The sequence below is a fragment of the Salvelinus namaycush genome, chromosome 32, assembly GCF_016432855.1.
Source record: "Salvelinus namaycush isolate Seneca chromosome 32, SaNama_1.0, whole genome shotgun sequence".
NCBI classification, from domain to species: domain Eukaryota; kingdom Metazoa; phylum Chordata; class Actinopteri; order Salmoniformes; family Salmonidae; genus Salvelinus; species Salvelinus namaycush.
Window position 1 is genome coordinate 1,604,867 of NC_052338.1, and position 15,446 is coordinate 1,620,312.

The following is a 15,446-nucleotide window of genomic DNA, read 5'->3' on the forward strand; positions in this document are numbered from 1 at the left end:
AAACTCTGAATGATTTCCCGACACCAACATCTTAACCGGTTCAGTCCTCATAGTGATCCGTGCCAGACTACTGCCGTTCAGAGTGGTTGCTTCAATGGCTTCCGGCAATTGCTCCTTGGAAAGCCCCAGCTGTTCCACCAAGTCGGCATCCATAAAGCTGCCATCGGCACCTGAATCGATAAAAGCGTTCATGTCAAAACTCTGATCCTTATTCATAAGGGTCGCAGGAAAACGGGGTCTGACAAGATCCTTGAGAGATTGAAACTGGCTCGCTAAAATTCCTCCCAAAACTAGCGAGCCGGGCAGTTTAACGGGCGCTGTGGACAAGCGGAGATGTAATGTCCCGATCTACCACAGTAGAAACCGCTATTGGTCTCACGTCTACGTTGACGCTCCTCCTTAGTTAGCCCGTGTCGCCCCACTTGCATTGGTTCAGAATCTGGTGGCAAGACCCCTCCACTAATCCCGTGTGGAGAATAATGCTCAATACGTCCTGGTTCACCTCCTGAACCGAATGGTAACCGAGTTGCAGATTGATTGGATGGGCCCCACTGCTTCTCCCTCCTTCTCTCTCGGACTCTATTATCTACCCGAATAGATAAAGCGACCAAGCTGTCCAGGTCACTAGGCTCTGGATAAGATATCAGCTCGTCCTTAAGTTCCTCTGACAACCCCTTGTAAAAAACCGCTTGTAGTGACTCCTCATTCCAACCACTCTCCACAGCCAATGTCCTGAACTCAATCATAAAATCTGCCACACTGCGATCTCCTTGGCGAAGAGAGAACAAACGTTTAGCTGCGTCCTTACCTCGGACTGGATGATCAAAAAGCTTTCTCATCTCTCCCGTGAACTCCTGATATGAAGCCGTGCAGGTTCCCTGTCGTTCCCAAACGGCTGAAGCCCATTCCAGAGCTCTTCCACGCAACAGTTCAATAACAAAGGCTATCCTAGCCTTGTCAGTGGCGTAAGAATGGGGCTGTAGATCAAACACTAACCCACACTGCATAAGAAACGAACGGCATTTTCCCAAATCCCCTTCATATTTATCAGGCGTCGGTACCTTGGGTTCACGGAATGACACCGCTCCAGACACGGCAGGGGAGATGGGTGAAACCGGTGGTGAATGAATCGCCGGCAAACTGAGCTGATCCTGGATTTGTGTCAAGCTAGCAGATAAGTTCTGGATCGAACTCGCTATCTCCTGTAGCGCCGTATTGTGTTGTCCCAATGTCTTCCCCTGCTGGGTAATGGCATGGCAAACGGAGTCCAGGTCCGCTGGGTTCATTACTGGCCGGATCGTTCTGTCACGATCTTTCAAGATCGAACCCAGAAGCAGACCAGGACAAGGAGCGTAGGAAGAAGGTGAGTATTTATTTACAATAAAATGTGAAAAGGTAGATATATCCAGATGGCGTAGCGGCCAGCGGTGGTGAATAGATGAGAAGAAATAGGTGAGTCCAATGTAGTAGTAGAATCCTCTGTCAACCAGGCGGGAATGGAGTGAATGATCCAGGTGAGTAACTGAAGGCAAAACAAACGGAGGTAAGTTCAAGGCAAGCAATACGTAAATGAAAACAACAAAACAAATACTATCCAACTGGAGTCTGGTACTCAGGCACAACATACTGTTCATGGCTAACGATCCGGCAGGGAATGGAAGTCAGGACAGAGCTTTTGAAGGGTAGAGATGATGATCAGGACAGGTGTGCAGATTACTGATGGGAAACAGGTGCGGGTGAACATCAATCTCCCAATGAGCTAATTCGCCCGGCAACCAGACAGGGTGCGTTCCAGGACACCTGAAACACACTCCAGGACAGACACACAGGCAAACCCAGACTCAGGAAGCGGGATTCGTGACAGCCCCCACACCACTAGAGGGATATCGTCAAACCACCAACTTACTGTCCTGAGACAAGGCCGAGTATAGCCCACAAAGATCTCCCCCACGGCACAAACCCGAGGGGGTGTCGCCAAACCTGGATAGGAAGATCACGTCAGTGACTCAGCCCACTCAAGTGACACACCCCTCCTAGTGACGGGATGGAAGAGCACCAGTAAGCCAGGGACTCAGTCCCTGTAATAGGGTTAGAGCCAGAGAATCTCGGTGGAGAGAGGGAAACAGGCCAGGCAGAGACAGCAAGGGCGGTTTATCGCTCCAGTGCCTTCCCGTTCACCTTCACACCCTGGGCCAGATTACACTCAATCATAGGACCTACTGAAGAGATGAGTCTTCAATAAAGACTTAAAGGTCGAGACCGAGTCTGCTTCTCTCACATGGATAGGCAGACCATTCAATGAAAATGGAGAAAGCCCTGCTTCCCTGCTTCCAGTTTGTTTCGAAATTCGAGGGACAATAAGGACGCCTGCGTTTTGTGACCACAGTGTAGGTATGTACGGCAGGACCAAATCGGAGAGATAGGTAGGAACAAGCCCATGTAATGCTTAGTAGGTTAGCAGTAAAACCTTAAAATCAGCCCTTGCCTAAAAAGGAAGCAGGTGTAGAGAGGATAGCACTGGAGAAATATGATCACATTTTGGGGTTCTATATCACCAAAACTTAGAATATTATCTGCCATGACTACAAGGTCCGATAGGAATTCATGGAACTCAGTGAGGAACGCAGTATATGGCCCAGGAGGCCTGTAAACTCAAGCTATAAAAAGTGATTGAGTAGGCTGCATAGATTTCATGACTAGAAGCTCAAAAGATGAAAACGCAGTCATTTTTTGGGGGGGTAAATTGAAATTTGCTATCGTAAATGTTAGTAACACCTCCGCCTTTGCGGGATGCACGGGGGATATGGTCACCAGTGTAACCAGGAGGCAAGGCCTCATTTAACACAGTAAATTCATCAGGCTTAAGCCATGTTTCAGTCAGGCCAATCACATCAAGATCATGATCAGTTCATTGACTATAACTGCCTTGGAATGGAGGGATCTAACGTTAAGTAGCCCTATTTTGAGATGTGAGCTATCACAATCTCTTTCAATAATGACAGGAATGAAGGAGGTCTTTATTCCAGTGAGATTGCTAAGGCAAACACCGCCATCTTTAGTCTTGCCCAACATAGATCGAGGCACAGACAGTCTCAATGGGGACAGCTGAGCTGACTACACTGACTGTGCTAGTGGTAGACTCCACTAAGCTGGCAGGCTGGCTAACAGCCTGCTGTCTGGACTGCGCCCTATCTCATTGTGGAGCTAGAGCTCTGTCTATGTTCATAGATAAGATGAGAACACCCCTCCAGTTAGGATGGAGCACTGGACAACAAACCGTGAACTAGACAACTCCTCAAGGGGACCATGATACAACATTCCAAGAACGTACTGAAAACGTACTAGGGATATCCCCAGGAGAAACCGGGAACTAGACAAAACCTCCATTGGATAATGACACAACATCTCAAGAACGCCCTAGAAACGTCCTCGGGACATCAACAGGACATATTGGGAACTATATAAAACCTCAAATGGACCATGACACAACATCCCAAGAAGGTACTAAAAGTGACCTTGAGATGTCAAGACCTCCAAGGAACACTGACACAGCATTCCAAGAAAACATCCTCAGGGACGTCCCAAGAACACCCTAGAAACGTCCTTGGGGCGTCAACAGGTCAAATTGGGAACTAGACAAAACCTCCAGGGGACCCTGACATAACATCCCAAGAACACCCTTAAACATCCTCTGGGGCGTCCCCAGGACAAACCAGGAACTAGACAAAATCTAGATAGTAAGATGGCGCCGACAGATATGGCAGCTCTGCTTCTAGCTCCTAAGCAACTTTGCAGTATTTTTTTTGTGTGTGTTATTTCTTACATTATTAGCACAGAAAATGTTTTGTGTTTTTACATACATCTGAAAATAACTTTATGAAATAAGAGCGGCGGTAGAATTACGACCAGGAATATGACTTCCCCGAATTGGATCCTTTGTTCATACCCCCCAGGGTAATTTAACTTATTCCAGAGACTGCTCCAAAACACCGCCGGCGGAGAAGAGGTATTCGGAGTGGACTTCTAGTCCGACTCAGGACCACACCATCCACTGCTTCATAGTGTCACACCCTGATCTGTTTCACCTGTCCTCGTTATTGTCTCCACCCCCTCCAGGTGTCACTTGTTTTCCCCAGTGTATTTATCCCTGTGTTTCCTGTCTCTCTGTGCCAGTTCGTCTTGTATGTCTAAGCGTACCAGCGTTTTTCACGTTTTCCTGCTTTTCCTTTTCTCCTTTTGCTAGTCCTCCCGTTTCTGACCCTTGCTTGTTTTCTGGACTACATGTCCGCCTGCCTGACCATTCTGCCTGCCCTGACCTCGAGCCTGCCTGCCCTTTGGTACCTCCTGAACTCTGAACTGGTTTTGACCTTTTGCTTGTCCACGACCATTCTCTTGCCTACTCCCTTTGGATTTACTAAACATCTTAAACTCCAACCATCTGCCTCCTGTGTGTGCATCTGGGTCTCACCTTGTGTAGTATATTACATATACTACACCTTGTGTAGTACATAGTATATTACTCGCTAATGTTCTGTCCCTGGATAATAAAGTAAAGGAGCTCAGGGTGAGGATCTCCTTCCAGAGAGCATTGTAACATACTCTGTTTCACGGAATCATGGCTCTCTCGGGATGTACTGTCGCTGTCCATTCAGCCATCTGGGTTCTCAGTACATCACGCAGACAGGAATAAAGAACTCTATGGGAAGAAGAAAGGCGGGGTTTATGTTTCATGATTAATCACTCATGGTCAGATTGTGATAACTGTCACGGCTCCTCCTCTGCAGTGCAGGGGGCGGTTCCTCCTGCAGGCAGAGGAGGGTCGTTAGTGATTGGAGCCACCTGGGCTCAGGGTATAAAACTGCTTACTAATCACCTCTTTCTTTCTCTCTCTCTCTGCTCCTCCAGGTATGCTCATGATTTGTTTGTCCCTTTGTAGTTTTGCATAGTTTTCACTCAGTCATGTTCACACACACATATTCACGCATCCATGCAATTTACATACACCTTACATCATGATACTTCCACACCTCATTCCTTTTTCTTAGTTTAAGTTAATAGTTTGTTTATAATAAAGAACACTTTTAAATTGGCCTATACCTGTTGTTCGTGTCCCCTCACTTTTGTCACAGGCTATGAGCCGGCTTGTGACATAACATACAGCAACTCAAGTCCTTTTGTTTACCCGACCTAGAATACCTCACAATCAAATGCTGACCGTATTACCTCCCAAGATAATTCTCTTAGTTTATAGTCACAGCCGTGTATATTCCCACTCAAGCCGATACTACGATGGCCATCAAAGAACTACATTGGACTTTATGCAAACTGGAAACCACATATCCTGAGGGTGCATTTATTGTAGCTGCGGATTTTAACAAAGTAAATTTGAGGAAACAAACCGTGAACTATACAAAACCTCCAGAGGACCATGACACAACATCCCATGAACGTAGGAAAAATGTCCTCGGTTACAACCCCGGCACAAACCGGAAACAGGTCAAAATCTCCATAGCACAATCACACAAATTAGAAACGTCCTTTGGATGTCCCCAGTACAAACGACAAACTAGAAAAAACCTCCAGAGCACCATGACACAACATCCCACGTACGTCCTAAAAACATAATCGGGGACATCCCCGGGACAATCCGGGAACTAGACAAAACCTCAAGGGGACCATAACACAACATTCCTAAAAACGTAATCAGGATGTCCCCAGGACAAAACATCCATAGAATGTTCTTCAAATGTTCTTGGGATGTCCCCGGAACAAACCGGGATCTATACAAATCCTCCAAGGGACCATGACACAACATCCCAAGAATGTTCAAAAAATGTCCTCGGGATGTCTCCGGGAACAAAACCGGAAACTATAGAAACTCCCAGATGTCCATGACACCACATCACAAGAACATCCTGAAATAAATGTTCTTGGAATGTCCCCAGAACAAACCAGGAATCTTCTCAAGGGGACCATGACGTAACACCTCAAGTACATCCTAAAAGTGTCTTTAGGATGTCAGCGGAACAAACTGTGAATTAGACAAAACTTCCAGGGGACCATGACACAATATCCCAAAAACGTCCTAAAAACGTCCCTGTGAAGTCCCCAGAACAAACCGGGAACTAGACAAAACCTCCAGGTGACCATGACACAACATCCCAAGAATGTCCTAAAATTGTCCTTGGGATGTTTCCGGAACAAACCCGCAACTAACCTCGAGAGGATCATAACACGACATCCCAAGAACGTACTAAAAACGTCCTTGCCGACATCCCTAGGACAATCTGGGTACTAGACAAAATCTCAAGGGCACCTTGAAACAACATCCAAAGAACATCCTTAAAAATCCTTGGGGACGTCCCCAATACAACAAACCGGAAACTAATCTTGAGAGGACCATGACAGATCACCCCAAGAAAATCCTAAAAACGTTCTTGGGATGTCCCTGGGACAAACTGGGAACTAGACAAAACTTCAAGGGGACCATGATACAAATCCCATGTACTTCCTAAAAACGTAATCGGGGACAAGACAAAATCTCAAGTGGACATTTTTAAACTTCCCAAGTACATCCTAAGACCATCTTTGGGACATCCCTGGAACTAGGGGGGGTTGAGGTGAGGTGATTATTTAAGATACTGTTTTTTTTTTTTAAATGGCAGGGACTCTGCTGTCCTAGCTTCAGGGGGAAGCTGGTTCCACCATTGGGGTGTCAGGAGAGAGAAGAGCTTGAACTGGGCTGAATGGAATCTGCCCTCCCGTAGGGGTGGGAGGGCCAAGAGACCTGAGGTGGCAGAACATAGTGTTCGGGTGGCGGTGTAGGGTTTGAGTATAGCCTGAACATTGAGAGGGGCAGTTCCTCTTGCTGTTCCTTAGGTAAGCACCATGGTCTTGTAGTTGATGGAAGCTTCGACTGGAAGCCAACGGAGTGTGGAGTGAAATGTGGAGTGAAATGAGAGCACTTGGGAAGGTTGCAAACCAGGCGGGCTGCAGCGTTCTGGATAAGTTGCAGGGGTTTGATGGCACAAGCTGGGAGCCCAGCCAACAGTGAGTTGCAGTAGTCCAGACAGAAGAGGAAAAGTGCCTGGATTAGGACCTGCACCGCTTCCTGTGTGAGGTAAGGTTATACTCTTCAGATGTTGTACAGCGTGAACCAGGAGGAGCGAGTCACTGCTTTGTTTGCAGAGAACGACAGGGTGTTGTCCAGGGTCACGCCAAGGTTCTTTGCACTTCGGGAGGGCAACACTGTGGAATTGTCAACCGTGATGGAGAAGTCTTTAAGAGGGCAGGCCATCCACGGGAGGAAGAGCAGCTCCGTCTTGTAGAGGTTGAGCTTGAGGCGTTGGGCCGACATCCAAGTTGAAATATCCTCCAGGCACACAGAGATGCGTGTATCAGAAGGGAGAAGGTATCAGAAGGGAGAAGGAGAGAAGTAGTTGAGTGTCATCTGCATAGAAATGATAGGAGAGACCATGTAAGGATATGACATAGCCGAGTGACTTGGTGTATAGAGTGAAGAGGATAGGGCCTAGAACTGAGCCCCGTGGGACACCAGTAATGAGAGTCCATGGTGCAGTCACAGATCCTCTCCACGTCGCCTGGTAGGAGCGTCCTGCCAGGTAGGATGCAATCCAAGAGTGTGCAGAGCCTGAGACGCCCAGCCCTTAGAGGGTGGAGAGGAGGATCTGATGGTTCACGGTGTTGAAGGCAGCGGATAGATCTAGAAGGATGAGAACAGAGGAGAGAGAGTAAGCTTTGGCACTGCAGAGAGCCTCTCTGAAACAGAGAAGAGCAGTCTAGGTTGAGTGACAGTCTTGAAGGCTGACTGGTTAGGGTCAAGAAGATCGTTCTAGAGAGATAATGAGAAAGTTGATCAGAGACAGCTCAAGTGTTTTGGAAAGAAAACAATGAAGGGATACAAATTTGTAGGTTTTGACATCAGATGAGTCAAGTGTTAGTTTCTTGAGGAGGGGAGCAACATCCCCGGGAGAAACCGGGAACTAGACAAAACTTCAAGAAGACCATGACACAACATCCCACGTATGTCATAAAAAGGTCCTTGGGGAAATCCCTGGGACAAACCGGAAACTAGACAAAACTTCTAGGGGACCCTGACACAGGGGAACAAACCCGGGAACTAGACAAAACCTTCAGGGGACCATGACACAACGTCCCAAGAACGTACAAAAAATGTCCTGTGGGACATCCCCGGGACAAACCAGGAACTAGACAAAATCTCAAGGGGACCTTGACACAACATCCCAAGTACAGCCAAAAAAAGTCCCCTGAAACAAACCGGGAACTCCGCAAAACCTCCAGGAGACCTCTACACAACATACCAAGAATGTACTAAAAAAGTTATCAGGGACATCCCCGGGAAAAGCCAGGAATTAGAAAAAACCTTCACATGATTTTGACACAACATTGCAAGAACGTCCTAAAAATGTCCTTGGGATGTCCCCAGGACAAACCGGGAACGAGACAAAACCTCAAGGGGACCATGTCACAACATCCCAAGAACACTCTTAAACATCCTCAGGGACGTCTCCAGGACAATACGGGAACTAGACAAAATCTCAAGGGGGCCATAATACAATATCCCAATTGTGTCCTAAAACATCCCAAGAACACTACTAAACATCCTCGGGGACGTCCACCGGGATAAACCAGGAACTTGGCAAAACCTCCAGGGGACCGTGACACAACATTGGAAGAGCACCTTGGAAAGGTCCTCGGGACACACCCGGGAGAAACCTGGAACTAGACAAAACCTCCAGGGGACCATGACACAACGTTCTGACCACTTTAGGCAACCATTTGGTAATGTTCCAGGGACGTCCTAACAACACATTTTTGTGTGCAGGTTATATACTCTATGCAGACACAGAATAAAATAAAAAAACAAGACCCAAGACATGGTGACATAAAAAGGTTACCACTCCTGAAATCAATCACACACAATGCCTTTCCTGGTCTTAATAAACAATGGTACCGCTTGAACCTATTGAAATATGCACAATAGTATAGAGATAGTGGGAGCCCATTAATCAAAATACTTTAATCAGGAATGACACCTTGGTCTTTTTCTTGTGGGTGGTGGCCACAATGTAACAATTGATGTCAACAATGTAATCACGATTAAGAAGGGAGGTCAGCCATAGAGCCTTTCATATGGAGACTGAAGTGGAGGCAGGTACACTTGGTTATGAATCACAGACCTAGTCTCACGCAATGTTCAGTATCAATATGAAAGAGCTACTGGTAAGTCACACGTCACAAAGGCTCTGAAGGGAGTGTCACACGTCACAAAGGCTATGAAGGGAGTTTCATATGATTAGGAGATTACAGATGAGTGCTGCCCTGCAGCTCAATATAATTGACTGTTATAATTGACTGCTGCTTTTTATCATTCTTCCCCTCTAATCAGGGACTGATTAAGACCTGTGACACCAAGTAGGTGCAATTAATGATCAGGTAAAACAGAAAACCAGCAATACTCCTTGTAGGGTAAGATTTGAATACCCCTGCTGTATACTGGGGTGGCAGGTAGCCTAGTGGTTAGAGTGCGGAGCCAGTAACTGAAAGGTTGATGGATGAAATCCCTGAGCAGACAAGGTAAAAATCTGTTGTTCTGCCCCTGAACAATGCAGTAAAACAACTGTAGGCTTTCATTGTAAACAAGAATTTGTTCTTAATAACTGACTTGCCTAGTTAAATAAAAAAACACTATACAGGTGTAGGATGCTAACCTGCTTTATGAAGGCTTCACCATGTGTGGGTGTGGGTGTGCTGATTGTATTGTACTGATGATCAGAGAGCCTCATTGGCTCTTGGGGTGAAGCTGAATAGAATTTAAGGCTGAGCTACAAAGACCCCATCACACCAGTTTTCCAGCTCAGGTAAGAGAATACTGAATTCCAGATAATTGGCATATATTGTTTTGTTATGATACAACCATACCTCGGATGATAATTTAAGAATATCCCTTTCATTGACATTGTTCAATGTCCCCATTTCAACAAAATGATTACAAATATCAATGTGTTTATTTATTATGATTAAATGTTGCTTTTTTATGTCGTGAAATGGGCATGAGTCTCATTTGACTCATCATTGAGTCATTGAATGACACAGGCGTTGCTGATGAGAGTGTATAGTTGTCCTTTGGGGTTTAAACTGTATTCTCTGATTTCAGCTATGTGGATGTTACTGTCTAGCTCTGTGGTGCTACTGCTGAGTGGTGAGTCCTGAAAGTCTGTGTTTTGTTTTCCTTTTTCTTTTTTTACCAACGATAATCCTGAAGAACGTTGGCGTTTACCCATTAATTGTTGGTGGTTACCCATTAATTGTTGGTGGTTACCTATTAAATGACTGGGAGCACACAGTATTTAGAGTGTGTGACCATCTTTATTTTGTCAATTTCTTTTAATACAAATGATAAAAGTAATAAAAACACAGAGAAAGGATAGTCTGCAAAGAAATGGAAACCATTGATAAATGTGCTACCGTGAGATTAATACAAATTAGGTGCCAGGCACACAAGACGCATTTAAATCAGTACTACAATAAAATATTGCATATCAAACCACTGTAAAAGGTTACTCCTACAGTGAGACTGATTCAGAAATGACAAATGGTTGCTGAGTACACGTTAGACTGTGGTAAATTGCAATTCTAAACTATATCCATATAATATTCATTATTATCTCTCTTACAGTTCTTATTTGAACAGCGGAAAATGAAAATACAGCAATATTGTGCTGTGGGTGAATATTAAATTGCAATTTGATAAGACCTGTGGAATATGGAAAGACTATGGGCTCTATTTTAACAAATCTAACGCAATGGTAAATCTAAGCGCAGGCGGTAGAGTTATGCTATTTTCACTATCACAATTACCAGCGCACTTGCTGGCGTTGGTGCGAAAGGGCTGTGTTTTGATGAATAAACAAGTTGTGGGTGTGCCGAAGCTTGCTCCATGGCAAAATATGTGGTTGCTTCAAGTTGTGTATTTAAGGTCTTTTATGTATTGACTTGGAATCAACTGTAATTCCAATGTTGGTCTGTTATAGTTTGTTAAATGGCTTACAGAAAGAAAATCACAAAATGTAGACCTATCTTTACTAAATACCTTAACTTGAACCCATTTGCAGTCCACATTGTTCTACTGTAAGTAATTGCATGGCTTCAATAGCATTCACACGGATATAGGGGTAAGGCATACTGTAAATTGCATTATGGCTGAGCATGAACATGCCAAACATTGTCAAAACGCAAGATTCAATGAATTATTGATAAGGCCTAACAAGAGAACAAATATTTTTAAATAGGCTGTCATACTTACAGGCACCATCATTTCTCTCCGTGGGTATATAATATTTAAACAACACAGACTATGGATGGCTTTTATGCACATCCAAACTTCTCACAGTAGCTGGACAAAGATCCAATATAAATGGTAAAGGAGAATGTCCATTCACTGTTATACTGCTCCCAAATAGGCATATGCTTTATGAACATAATTGGAAACATCTAACAGATCAAATCGCATTCACAGATCTCCAGAAGTTGCATTGCAAGCGCACCATGGACGTTGTCACCATAATACCAGGAAGGTGAATCATTCGAATAAGTTTGGTTGTAATAACATTTTAACAGCGACAACAATAAATACATGTAAAATGTAATGATATCATAAAATCGGCAGCATAAAAAAGACACACATTGCTGTTGAACCAGCCTTATAGTAGGCCAAAGGGAGGGCTTGGATTTTGAACATATAAAATGGAAAACAAGTCATTTTTACAGATTACAGATCACTTTTAACTGGTATTCACCAGAGGTTCTCATCTCTTGTTTCATGATGGAAATGAACACATAGCCTACATCATGGAGGGGTTTTTACGCATGTCCAACACGGGACCTCAAATCAAATCAAATTGTATTAGTGACATGCGCCGAATACAGCAGGTGTAAACCTTATAGTGAAATGCTTACTTACGATCCCCTAACCAACAATGCAGTATAAAAAAATACGGATAAAAATAAGAAAAGAAAAGTAACAAGTAATTAAAGAGCAGCAGTAAAATAACAATAGCGAGACTATATAGTCTCTAAGAGACTAAATTAGTCAAGGGAATTAAGGTAATATGTACATGTAGGTAGAGTTATTAAAGTGACAATGCATATATAATGACAGAGAGTAGCAGGGGCGTTAAAAGAGAGGGTGTGGGGAGTGGGCAATGTAAATAGTCCGGGTAGCCATTTGAGTAACTATTCAGCAGTCTTATGGCTTGGGGCTAGAAGCTGTTTAGAAGCCTCTTGAGCCTAGACTTGGAAGTGCGGTACCGCTTGCCGTGCGGTAGCAGAGAGAAAAGTCTATGACTAGGGTGACTAGAGTCTTTGACAATTTTTAGGGCCTTCCTCTGACACCGCCTGGTATAGAGGTCCTGGATGATAGGCACCACATAGCCAGGTCTCTGACCTCCTCCCTATAGGCTGTTTCGTCGTTGTCGGTGATCAGGCCAACCACTGTTGTGTCATCTGCAAACTTAATGATGGTGTTGGAGTCATGCCTGGCCGTGCAGTCATGAGTGAACAGGGAGTACAGAAGGGGCTGAGTATGCACCCCTGAGGGGCTCCTGTGTTGAGGATCAGCGTGGCGGATGTGTTGCTACCTAACCTTACCACCTGGGGGCGGCCTGTCAGGAAGTCCAGGATCCAGTTGCAGAGGGAGGTGTTTTGTCCCAGTGTCCTTAGCTTATTGATGAGCTTTGAGGGCACTATGGTATTGAACGCTGAACTGTAGTCAATGAATAGCATTCTCACATAGGTGTTCCTCTTGTCCAGGTGGGAAAGGGCAGTGTGTAGTGCAATAAAGATTGCATCATCTGTGGATGTGTTGGGTTGGTTTGCAAATTGTAGCAGGTCTAGGGTTTCTGGGATAATGGTGTTGATGTGAGCCATGACCAGCCTTTCAAAGCACTTCATGGCTACAGACGTGAATGCTACGGGTTGGTAGTCATTTAGGTAGGTTACCTTAGTGTTCTTGGGCACAGGCACTATCGTGGTCTTCTTAATACATGTTGGTATTACAGACTCGGACAGGGGAGAGGTTGAAAATATCAGCGAAGACACGTCCTGGTAATCCGTCTGGCCCTGCGGCCTTGTGAATGTTGACCTGTTTAAAAGGTCTTACTCACATTGGCTGCGGAGAGCGTGATCACACAGTCTTCCGGGAACAGCTGGTGCTCTCATGCATGTTTCAGCGAGCATAGAAATAGTTTAGCTCGTCTGGTAGGCTCGTGTCACTGGGCAGCTCGCGGCTGTGCTTCCCTTTCAATCAGATTTATTTGTAAAGCCCTTCTTACGTCAGCTGATGTCACAAAGTGCTGTACAAAAACCCAGCCTAAAACCCCAAAAGCAAGCAATGCAGGTGTAGAAGCACGGTGGCTAAGAAAAACTCCCTAGAAAGGCCAGAACCTAGGAAGAAACCTAGAGAGGAACCAGGCTATGAGGGGTGACCAGTCCTCTTCTGGCTGTACCGGGTGGAGATTATAACATAACATGGCCAAGATGTCCAAATGTTCATAGATGACCAGCATGTTCAAATAAAAATAATCACAGTGGTTGTAGAGGGTACAACAGGTCAGCACCTCAGGAGTAAGTGTCAGTTGGCTTTTCATAGCCGATCATTCAGAGTATCTCTACCGCTCCTGCTGTCTCTAGAGAGTTGAAAACAGCAGGTCTGGGACAAGGTAGCACGTCCGGTGAACAGGTCAGCGTTCCATAGCCGCAGGCAGAACAGTTTGAACTGGAGCTGCAGCACGACCAGGTGGACTGGGGACAGCAAGGATTCATCAGGACAGGTAGTCCTGAGGCATGGTCCTAGGGCTCAGGTCCTCAGAGAGAGAGAGAGAGAGAGAGAGAGAGAGAGAGAGAGAGAGAGAGAGAGAGAAATAAAATACTTAAATTCACACAGGACACCGGATAATAAAGGAGAAATACTCCAGATATAACAGACTGACCCTAGCCCCCCGACACAAACTATTGCAGCATAAATACTGAAGGATGAGACAGGAGGGTTCGGGAGACACTGTGGCCCCATCCGATGATACCCCCGGACAGTGCGAAACAGACAGGCTATAACCCCACCCACTTTGCCAAAGCACAGCTCCCATACCACTGGAGGGATATCTTTAACCACCAACTTACTGTCCTGAGACAAGGCCGAGTATGGCCCACGAAGATCTCCCCCACGGCACGAACCCAAGGTTCGGCATCAACCCAGACAGGTAGATCACATCAGTGACTCAACCCACTCAAGTGATGCACCCCTCCTAGAGACGGCATGGAAGAGCACCAGAATGCCTGTGACTCAGCCCCGTATTAGGCTTTGAGGCAGAGAATCCCAGTGGAGTGAGGGGAACCGGCCAGGCAGAGACAGCAAGGGCGGTTCGTTGCTCCAGTGCCATTCACCTTCAAACCCCTGGGCCAGGTTACACTCAATCACAGGACCTACTGAAGAGATGAGTCTTCAATAAAGACTTAAAGGTTGAGGCCGAGTCTGCGTCTCTCACATGGATAGGCAGACCATTCCATAAAAATTGAGCTCTACAAGAGAATGCCCTGCCTCCAGCTGTTTGCTTAGAAATTCTATGGACAGTAAGGAGGCCTACGTCTTGTGACCGTAGTGTACGTGTAGGTATGTACGGCAGGACCAAATTGGAAAGTTAGGTAGGAGCAAGCCCGTGTAATGCTTTGTAGCTTAGCAGGTTAGCAGTAAAACCTTGAAATCAGCCCTAGCCTTAACAGGAAGCCAGTGTAGAGAGGCTAGCACTGGAGAAATATGATCACATGTTTTGGTTCTAGTCAAGATTCTAGCAGCCGTGTTTAGCACTAACTGAAGTTTATTTAGTGCTTTATCCGGGTAGCCGGAAGGTAAAGCATTGCAGTAGGCTAACCTAGAAGTGACAAAAGTTTGGATAAATTATTCAGCATAATTTTTGGACAGAAAGTTTCTGATTTTTGCAATTTTACGAAGATGGAAAAAATCTGTCCTTGAAATAGTCTTGTTATGTTCGTCAAAAGAGAGATCAGGGTCCAGAGTAACGACGAGGTCCTTCACAGTTTTATTTGAGACGACTGTACAACCATCAAGATTAATTGTCAGATTCAACAGAAGATGTCTCTGTTTCTTGTGACCTAGAACAAGCATCTCTGTTTGTCTGAGTTTAAAAGTAAAACATTTGCAGCCATCCACTTCCTTATGTCTGAAACACAGGCTTCCAGGGAGGGCAATTTTGGAGCTTCACCAAGTTTCATCGAAATGTCCAGCTGTGTGTCATCCGCATAGCAGTGAAAGTTAACATTGTTTCCGAATGACATCACCAAGAGGTAAAATAAATAGTAAAAACAATAGTGGTCCTAAATCGAAGCCTTCA